Source organism: Oryctolagus cuniculus, chromosome 5, assembly GCF_964237555.1.
Source record: "Oryctolagus cuniculus chromosome 5, mOryCun1.1, whole genome shotgun sequence".
In the NCBI taxonomy this organism is placed as follows: Eukaryota; Metazoa; Chordata; class Mammalia; order Lagomorpha; family Leporidae; genus Oryctolagus; species Oryctolagus cuniculus.
The window spans coordinates 45,894,111-45,902,245 of record NC_091436.1 but is presented as its reverse complement, the minus strand read 5'-3'; the positions used below and the strand labels follow the sequence as shown (position 1 = coordinate 45,902,245).

The 8,135-nt window shown below is 38.1% G+C and overlaps 1 protein-coding gene and 1 pseudogene across 6 annotated transcripts in view; one reads left to right on the top strand and one right to left on the bottom strand.

The window, feature by feature from the left end:
- NKAIN2 (sodium/potassium transporting ATPase interacting 2) overlaps positions 1 to 8,135 on the top strand; it is a 1,172,348-nt gene that overhangs the window by 318,859 nt on the left and 845,354 nt on the right. The gene's annotated exons all lie outside the window — the stretch shown is intronic.
- Positions 432 to 1,254, bottom strand: LOC100358885 (large ribosomal subunit protein uL30-like; annotated as a pseudogene).

Below are 8,135 nucleotides of genomic sequence, written 5' to 3'. Positions count from 1 at the left end.
CTTTGTTTTAATGCTGCCACTGCCACAAATAAGATACCAGATGAGGGGAAGGGGCCCTTACTGCATTTAGATTCCAGTGAGTCTCATGGTTTGGCTCTGTTGCTTGGTTAGAGACATCAAAATGTTTTCTTTTGTCTCTGTTAAGTTGCTGTCACTTATGATTAAAAGTGCCCATTAAAAGTGAGCTATTTTTAGTATAATTCAAAGGTAATGAATCTTTACTAATTTGTCATTGGGCATTTGTTTTCAGCTAGAACTACTAATTCACAAATTGGGTTTAAATCCATGTGAAATATATTTCAACACTATTTCATTGAGAGTCTCTACTTATTTATATTAAAACAGCATTTTTAATAGAATTCTGGTTATCTCTTTTCAGAAAGAAGTTAGGGAAACAATTTATATTTTAAGTTCCACACATGTTTTAGTAGTTCTTTTTTTTTTTTCAATTTGACTGTAGTTGCCGTTTATTATCTGACCCAATTACAAAAATACCATAGGAGACAACTTAGTTCATCCTTCTAATAAGTCTGTTGATTTGGTCTTCCCTGTTGCCAGCATCCCCACCCTCTACAAAATGGGTGGTCTTTTTCTTCATCCCACCTCGGGGAGAAGATAACTTGAAGGGCCACAGGAAGTTATTTGCTTCCTTGAAGTGTTTCCCCACAGTTTAAATCTTGTGAATCAGATCCTCCATGCAGATGATATTGTATTTACCAAGAGAGCAGGCAGTCAGAGTATTATCTGTCAAAGCAATTCGCTTTTTATTGATTTTTGCCATAGCCACGTTTGTAAATTAGTTCATTTACTGACTTGAAATTTGGGTACCCCCATGCAATATATGGCTGCACAATCCTCAGCATGTTAATGGAGGCCTTGTTGAGCCTAACAAAGGTGCCATTGAAGATCTGGCGAAGGCGAAGAACCTGCAGCACTTTTCAGACTGTGGGGTCACACCATTGATACCTCTGATCCTGATGACAAATGCCAACTTGGGTTCTGCAGGTACGTAGAAGTTGCCAGCTTTTCTTGCCATCCTCGCCATCCGAATTTCAGTTCTGTGCATCTGCCTGTATTCCTTGTGATAGTGCTTCGCTTTCTCGTAGATAAGCTTCCTCCTTGCCTTTCAAAGCATCTTTTGGGCAAACTTCTTCCTCAGGCGCTTGATCTTCAGCTCTGCGAAATTCCTCCGCTTTTTCTTCAGGGTTTCTGGCACAGCAGGAACCTTCTTTTTCTCTTCAGCACCCTCCATGGTTCCAGCGGGAAGAGAGGAAAGAGCATTTTAGTAGTTCTTTCACCCTAAAATAATTGCTGCTGGAATTGATTTCTCATGACATTACAAAGGGCAAAAAAACACAATATTTTAAAAATTAGAAAATATTTACTTGAGAGAGAGAGGGGGGAAGAGAAGAGAGTGTTCATTCCCCAAATATTGAACTAACTAAAGTCAGGAACTATTTTTTTTTTTTTTTGACAGGCAGAGTGGACAGTGAGAGAAAGAAAGGTCTTCCTTTTCTGTTGGTTCACTGTTGGTTTACCCTCAATGGCAGCTGTGGCCGGCACACCACGCTGATCCGAAGCCAGGAGCTAGGTGCTTCTCCTGGTCTCCCATGCAGGTGCAGGGCCCAAGGACTTGGGCCATCCTCCACTGCACTCCCGGGCCACAGCAGAGAGCTGGACAGAAAGAGGAGCAACCGGGACAGAATCTGGCGCCCCGACCATGACTAGAACCCAGGGTGCTGGCGCTGCAGGTGGAGGATTAGCCTAGTGAGCCGCGGCGCCGGCCAGTCAGGAACTATTAATTTCATCCTAGTCTCCTATGTGGGTAATGGAGACCCAAGCACCTGGGCAATCATATTGCTGTCTCTAGGCTCATAAAGAGGAAGCTGGATCAGAAGTGAAGTAACTGGGACTTGAACTGGCACTCTGAAATGGGAAACAGATATACCTAGTGACATGCTTAATCTGTTGTATCACAACGCTTGCCACACATGATTTAAAATACAAAAACACTGTGACACTACTGAATGAGTAATAGTTTCTTCTCAGATGCTAGTTCCTTGGGAATCTCTTAAACAAGAAAAGGGGTTTTTATCATAGGCCAAAAAACTATTCATTTTATAAGATTGAAATTGAAAACAATCAGATGGTTTGAGAGTAGATGAGCAGATATTTATTCTTTTTTTTCTAATCACTTTTTTAACCTCAGCAAGACAGTTTGCCTCTAAATAGTCTTTCATTCTGAGAGACTAGACATTTAGGACAACTGAGAGCAAGGGTCCCCTTAGTTAAATCATGGAAGCTCTGGGTGGAATCCCTTGAATAATTGTGCAATTCTGAAATAACACAGCACAGTCAATCACTGACTTTTTGACTATCATGGTTGAATTTGCTTCTCATATTGTGTTAACACTTGTTTTAGCCTCCATACAATGGGATAGGTATCTAAATAGTTTTTGCTATGCTCTGGTTTTGTATACCTGCGCTCCTAATTGCAGGTGAGCTAATCTTTTGCCCATATTTCTGCAAGTACCAGGACAGATCCTAAGGCTAAACCAACTCTGCAGTATATTTGGCTGAACAATGCAGAGTAATAAAAGTAATGAGGCCATTGAAATCCCTTTAGCTTTGTGCTGATGCCTGGAAAGTGTCATTTTTTTCACGGTGCTTTAATTGAAAGAGTTTTTTTTTTTTTTAATTATAGACATTAATTGGTACTAAAATATTTTTTCTCAAAAGGTAATAAAGCTTTGTGTCTTGCTTCTTGATTCTTCTCAAGCATTAACGTTCATGATTTATATAAAATTTAACTTCTATTTGGCATTTGTTTTGGTGTTATTGTCACAAATTCCTTCAGGTCAGTGATATTTCTTCTCCCCTCTGCAGTGCATAATACAGGCTCACTACATATAGGTGAATAATAAATGTGAATAATTAGTAATTAATAGGATTGTAGCAATCCACAGCATCAGCATAATCCTAGGACATTGATAGGGACATGTTGCCACTTTAAATAATGGCATGAAAGTCAGTGGTACACTCTGATATGGATTTGGCATAGTAAATGAGTTTGTGTTACTGTATATATTTTGTTGTACATATCCAGTTATCAATAATCATCTTCATGCCTCTCAAATAGCAGCACAAGCAGGAAAAGAATAATTGCCACTCTTCATGGAGCCAGCTTATTGATGAGGTGGACACAAGTAATATTTTTAGCCTGCTGGCTGTCCATCTGTAAACAGTTTCCTGGAGCTGTCACTTCTCTTTTCTCTGGAAACTGTTATGGCTTTGTCTGCCCAAGGAAAATAATGAGATCCATCTATCAAGAAAAAAAAAAAAAACAATAAACTTTATACCTTCCAATTAATTTGTTTTCACCTGTGTTTACCCATGTGCATTCTACTAACTATCCATCATGTTATATGCATGTAAAGAAGTACATTTTTCAAAAGGTTGCATCCATTAACCCCTTTGCTAGCTAAATATATAGGCACCCCTTCCAGCTAAATCAGAGACTTGTAAAAATCAATCCTTTCAGAGAGCTCATAAACTCTCACTCTGTCTTTCCTCACATGCCCAGTGTTGATAAATCTGCAAGCTTAATATGAAGCAAACAGGTTGTCCTCAGCCATACCTCCAAACTAAGTGCATATTTCTTCTTAAATTCATCTTTGACTTCAGTGCAACCCTAACATTTGCAGAAACTGGTATGGCATTAGCAACTTCAATCAGTGGAGGATTCAACATGATTTCTTAAAATTTGTTAACAATTTAGTGGAAAACAGTGGTGCATATTGCAATAAAGTGACATCTTTTTCATCTGTGTTAAAAACTATATGTTTTTTCCAAATAAAAGACTAAATAAAGATGACTCAAACCATAATTTGTTCAGAGGATTTTGCTGACATTTATAAGCTATTTGAGATTTCCATCTGTAGTGTTGCTGGCAGAAAGCTCCACAGTCAAAGTGGTCCTAGAATTAAATGCCCTACTCTTTTTTTTTTTTTCATTTATCCATCTGTATTATCAAAATAGAAAGCCACTGTTAAATACACACTTCCTAAATGCTGTAATACCAGGAAGGATTGTGGTGCTGTGTGCTGAAAGCCTTCAATTTAAAATAACCTGTGTTCCATGGACTTCATTTGTAATGAGAGTTGTTTGAATTACAGACCCTCAAATCTTAAGATCATGGTGAAATTTCTAGTTTAAAGCACTAGAACTATAAGATTATCATAGAAAAATAATGCTGAGTAACTTATCCAGCTCCTGACAGCATTTGTTATAAAGAAAGAAAATTCAGTATTGGCTCATAAGACAATTGCAAAGAAAACAACTTTTGTAATATTGTTTGCTAAAAGAGGAAAACACACAAAGCCAACATAATGGCACAGTGGAGTAAGTTACTGTCTGCAATGCCAGCATCCCCTCTTCCAATCCAGCTTCCTGTTAATGAGCCAGGGAAGGCAATGATTGATGGTTCAAGTACTTGGACTGCTACCCATATGAGACCAAAATGGATTTCTTGGCTTCTGGCTTTGGCCTTGTCTAGTCCTGGCTATTGCAGCCATTTTCTCTCTATAAAGATTCTTTGTGTTTCTGAAGGATCAGTTGTAATATCTCCCTTTATATCTTTGATTTTATTGCATCATCTTTCTAATTTTCTCTGTTGGTCTGGCTAATGATTTACCAATTTTATTCTGTTAAAAAAACCTCTTTAATTATTTTTTTTGACAGGTAGAGTGGACAGTGAGAGGAAGAGAGAGACAGAGAAGGTCTTCCTTTGCCGTTGGTTCACCCTCCAATGGCCGCTGTGGCCAGCGCGCTGCAGCCGGCGTGCTGCGCTGATCTGAAGCCAGGAGCCAGGTGCTTCTCCTGGTCTCCCATGGGGTACAGGGCCCAAGGACTTGGGCCATCCTCTACTGCACTCCCTGGCCACATCAGGGATCTGGCCTGGAAGAGGGGCAACCAGGACAGAATCCGGCACCCCAACTGGGACTAGAACCCGGTGTGCCGGCGCCCCAAGGCGGAGGATTAGCCTACTGAGCCGCAGTGCCAGCCTCATTCTTCTTTACTGTTCTATTTTTCCTTGTTCATTCTCTGATTTTCATGATTTCTGTCCCTTGTAATTTTGGCTTGGTTTGTTGTTTTTCTACTTCTTTGAGGTGCATTGTTAGGCTGTATATTTAATAATTCATTTATGTAAGCCATATTGCTATAAGCTTTCCTATTAATACTACTCTTGCTATATACCATAGGTTTTGATATATGGTGCTTTATCTTTCATTAGTTTCAAGCAATTTTTGATTGTCCTTTTGATTTCTTCAGTAACCCATTGTTTGCTCAGAATCATGGTGTTCAGTTTCCATATATTTCTATAATTTCTAGTTTCTTTTGTTGATTTCCTGCTTTATTCCATGTGATCAAAAGAGATACATTTCAAAATTTATTACATGAGATCAATAGAGAGATGGCTTCAATTTTTAAACATTTTTTGAGACTTGCTTTGTGGTCTAGTATATTGCGAATCTTACAGAATGTTCCATGTTCTAGTTAAGAGATTGTGTATTCTGCAGGTGTAGGATAGAATATTCTGTAAATGTATATTCGAATTCATTCTGTACAACCCTATACAATCTGACTTCTACTTGTGTCTTGTTACCTTTTTTTTTTTTCTTTATTTTTTGACAGAGTTATAGACAGTGAGAGAGAGAAAGGTCTTCCCTTCGTTGGTTCATTCCCCAAATGGCCGCTACGGCTGGCAGTACGCCAATCCGAAGCCAGGAGCCAGGTGCTTCCTCCTGGTCTCCCGTGCGGGTGCAGGGCCCAAACACTTGGGCCATCCTCCACTGCCCTCCTGGGCCACAGCAGAGAGCTGGACTGTAAGAGGAACAACTGGGACTAGAACCCGGCACCCATATGGGATGCTGGCACCGCAGGTGGAGGATTAGGCTTATGTTTTTTTATAAATTATTTTTCCTTTCATTTGAAAGAGATAAACAGAGACAGAAGCAGAGAGATCTTCCATCCACTGGTTCATGCCCCAAATGCCTTCAATGACAGAAGCTGTGCCAGACCAAAGCCTAGTGCCCGGAACTCAATCTGGGTGTTCTATATGGATGGCAGATACAACCACTTGAGACACCACCTGCTGCTTCCAAGGGTGATCATTAGCTGTAAGCTGGTTTGAACATGGAGGCAGTACTTAAATCCAGGCACTCTGATACGGGATGTGGGTGTCTCAAGCAGCTTCTTAAATGCAATGCCAAACTCTTACACCCATAAACTTATCTTTTATTTGATTTTCCATGAACTTGGAATTAATTTTGCTTTTAGGGACTACTGTTGACTCTGCCACTCTCAGCTCCTGAGCAAGTCACAGGTTCATGTTATTTGCATTTCTAAGGCTACTGACTGATTTATGCTCTTAGAGCAAATGGAAGCCAGCCTCAATCATTGAGCCTCTGTACAATTGCTAGCAATTGACTGAGGAGAATGAGAAAGGGATGAAAAAGTTTTGCCTATCTGCTCCCTCCACCACCCTGCAAGGGTTGGGGTTACATAGGAAAGATGGGGAAAACGGAGAACAATGTAGGTTGGCGCAGTGAAGTCCTGTCCCATTCAAGCAGAGGCATGACAAAACCTATATTCCTTTCTGTACATATTTAGAAGTTCAACCAAATATGGTTTCAAAGAAAGAGCCAGAGGCACTATATACATGAGTAGAAGAAGTACATTTGTCTTAAACATATTTGCAATTATTCCGGTAGCTGGACAGTAGAGAATTTGTAAGTACCGATCTCATGGATATATAACTTATCTTCATTTCCATGCTTAAATACTGATCAAGTAAATATTTGCAGAATATATAGGTAGAACATAAAAATAGTTTCATTTTCAATGTTTAATAACAAAACGTTTCATTGTAGAGCACTGAAAAATATGAAAGTTAACAATAGAGGGATTAGAAAGCCTATAGCACAGAGTTCTATCTGGATGTAGTCAAATGCTTTGACATGGAAATATTCTTCCACTAAAAATAAGATGACATGCTGCAATGGAAAATATTACAATACTGAAAAAATGATAGAAAATGGCATTGCCATAAAGATTAATGAAAATGTGGCTTTTTATTGTAAGTACTTATAGTTTAGGGTAAAGCATTCAACATTTATAACAGGTTGGAAATAAGCATTCATGTGAATTGATCAAAGAGCTCCAATCTTAGACAGTAAATAATACAGGATTTAGGAAATTGCTTTAAATATTTATTTCTGTGATTGGCTAAGATTGCTCACAAATTGTTGCACAGTTTAGATATTGGAAAAGTAAGTCTGCGTAACATATCTTGAAGCTTAGTAAGAATCCAACACTACTGTTTCATATATGAGAGAGAGGGAAAATCATTCTTGTAGTAATGACTTTTTTATGGGTGCTTATAATGTTTGGATCCTAAACAATTTAGAATGTTATTACATAATCTTTCTCATTAACCTCCACAGCTTTTATGGGTAAGGTGGAAATAAGGCCTCATTTCAAAACTTTGTCAAAAAGTCTTTTTTCTCTCTTTGTCAGAAATCATGTATGTGAATCTATAGTGGGGATTTCATTAACTGTGCTGTAATTTACATGATGGGAAAGTTTTCACACTATTAATGTCTTTTTGCAAAGGGAGACAGGTTTCATATTCAAAGAGAGTAAATGGAGAATTGTTCAAATATTCCTTCCTGTGTTTTTTAAAGGAGTAATTTAAATATAACAAGGTATATTATGCCCAAGGACTACCTACAAATGATTTATATTACTCAGTACTTAGCAACCTTATGTAGAAAGAGCTAATATTGCCAAAGAAGATATCTGTAAGGGGTTCTCATAAAGTTTGGGAAAAATTTAAAGATAAATTTATTTGGGTGCAAAAACTTTGCAATCACTGCATGATTTTTTACATAAAAATTTTCATAAATTCAAAAATTTGATAAAATTTTCACAAAAGTTTTAAAGACCCCCTCATTATAAAAATCTTAGAAGTGAGTCCACAAATATTCAACAAAAATTTAATTTCTGGATATTTTAAAAATAATACAGAAATGATGTCTGTAGTTAACCTCTACCATTTAAAATATCCTTATTGA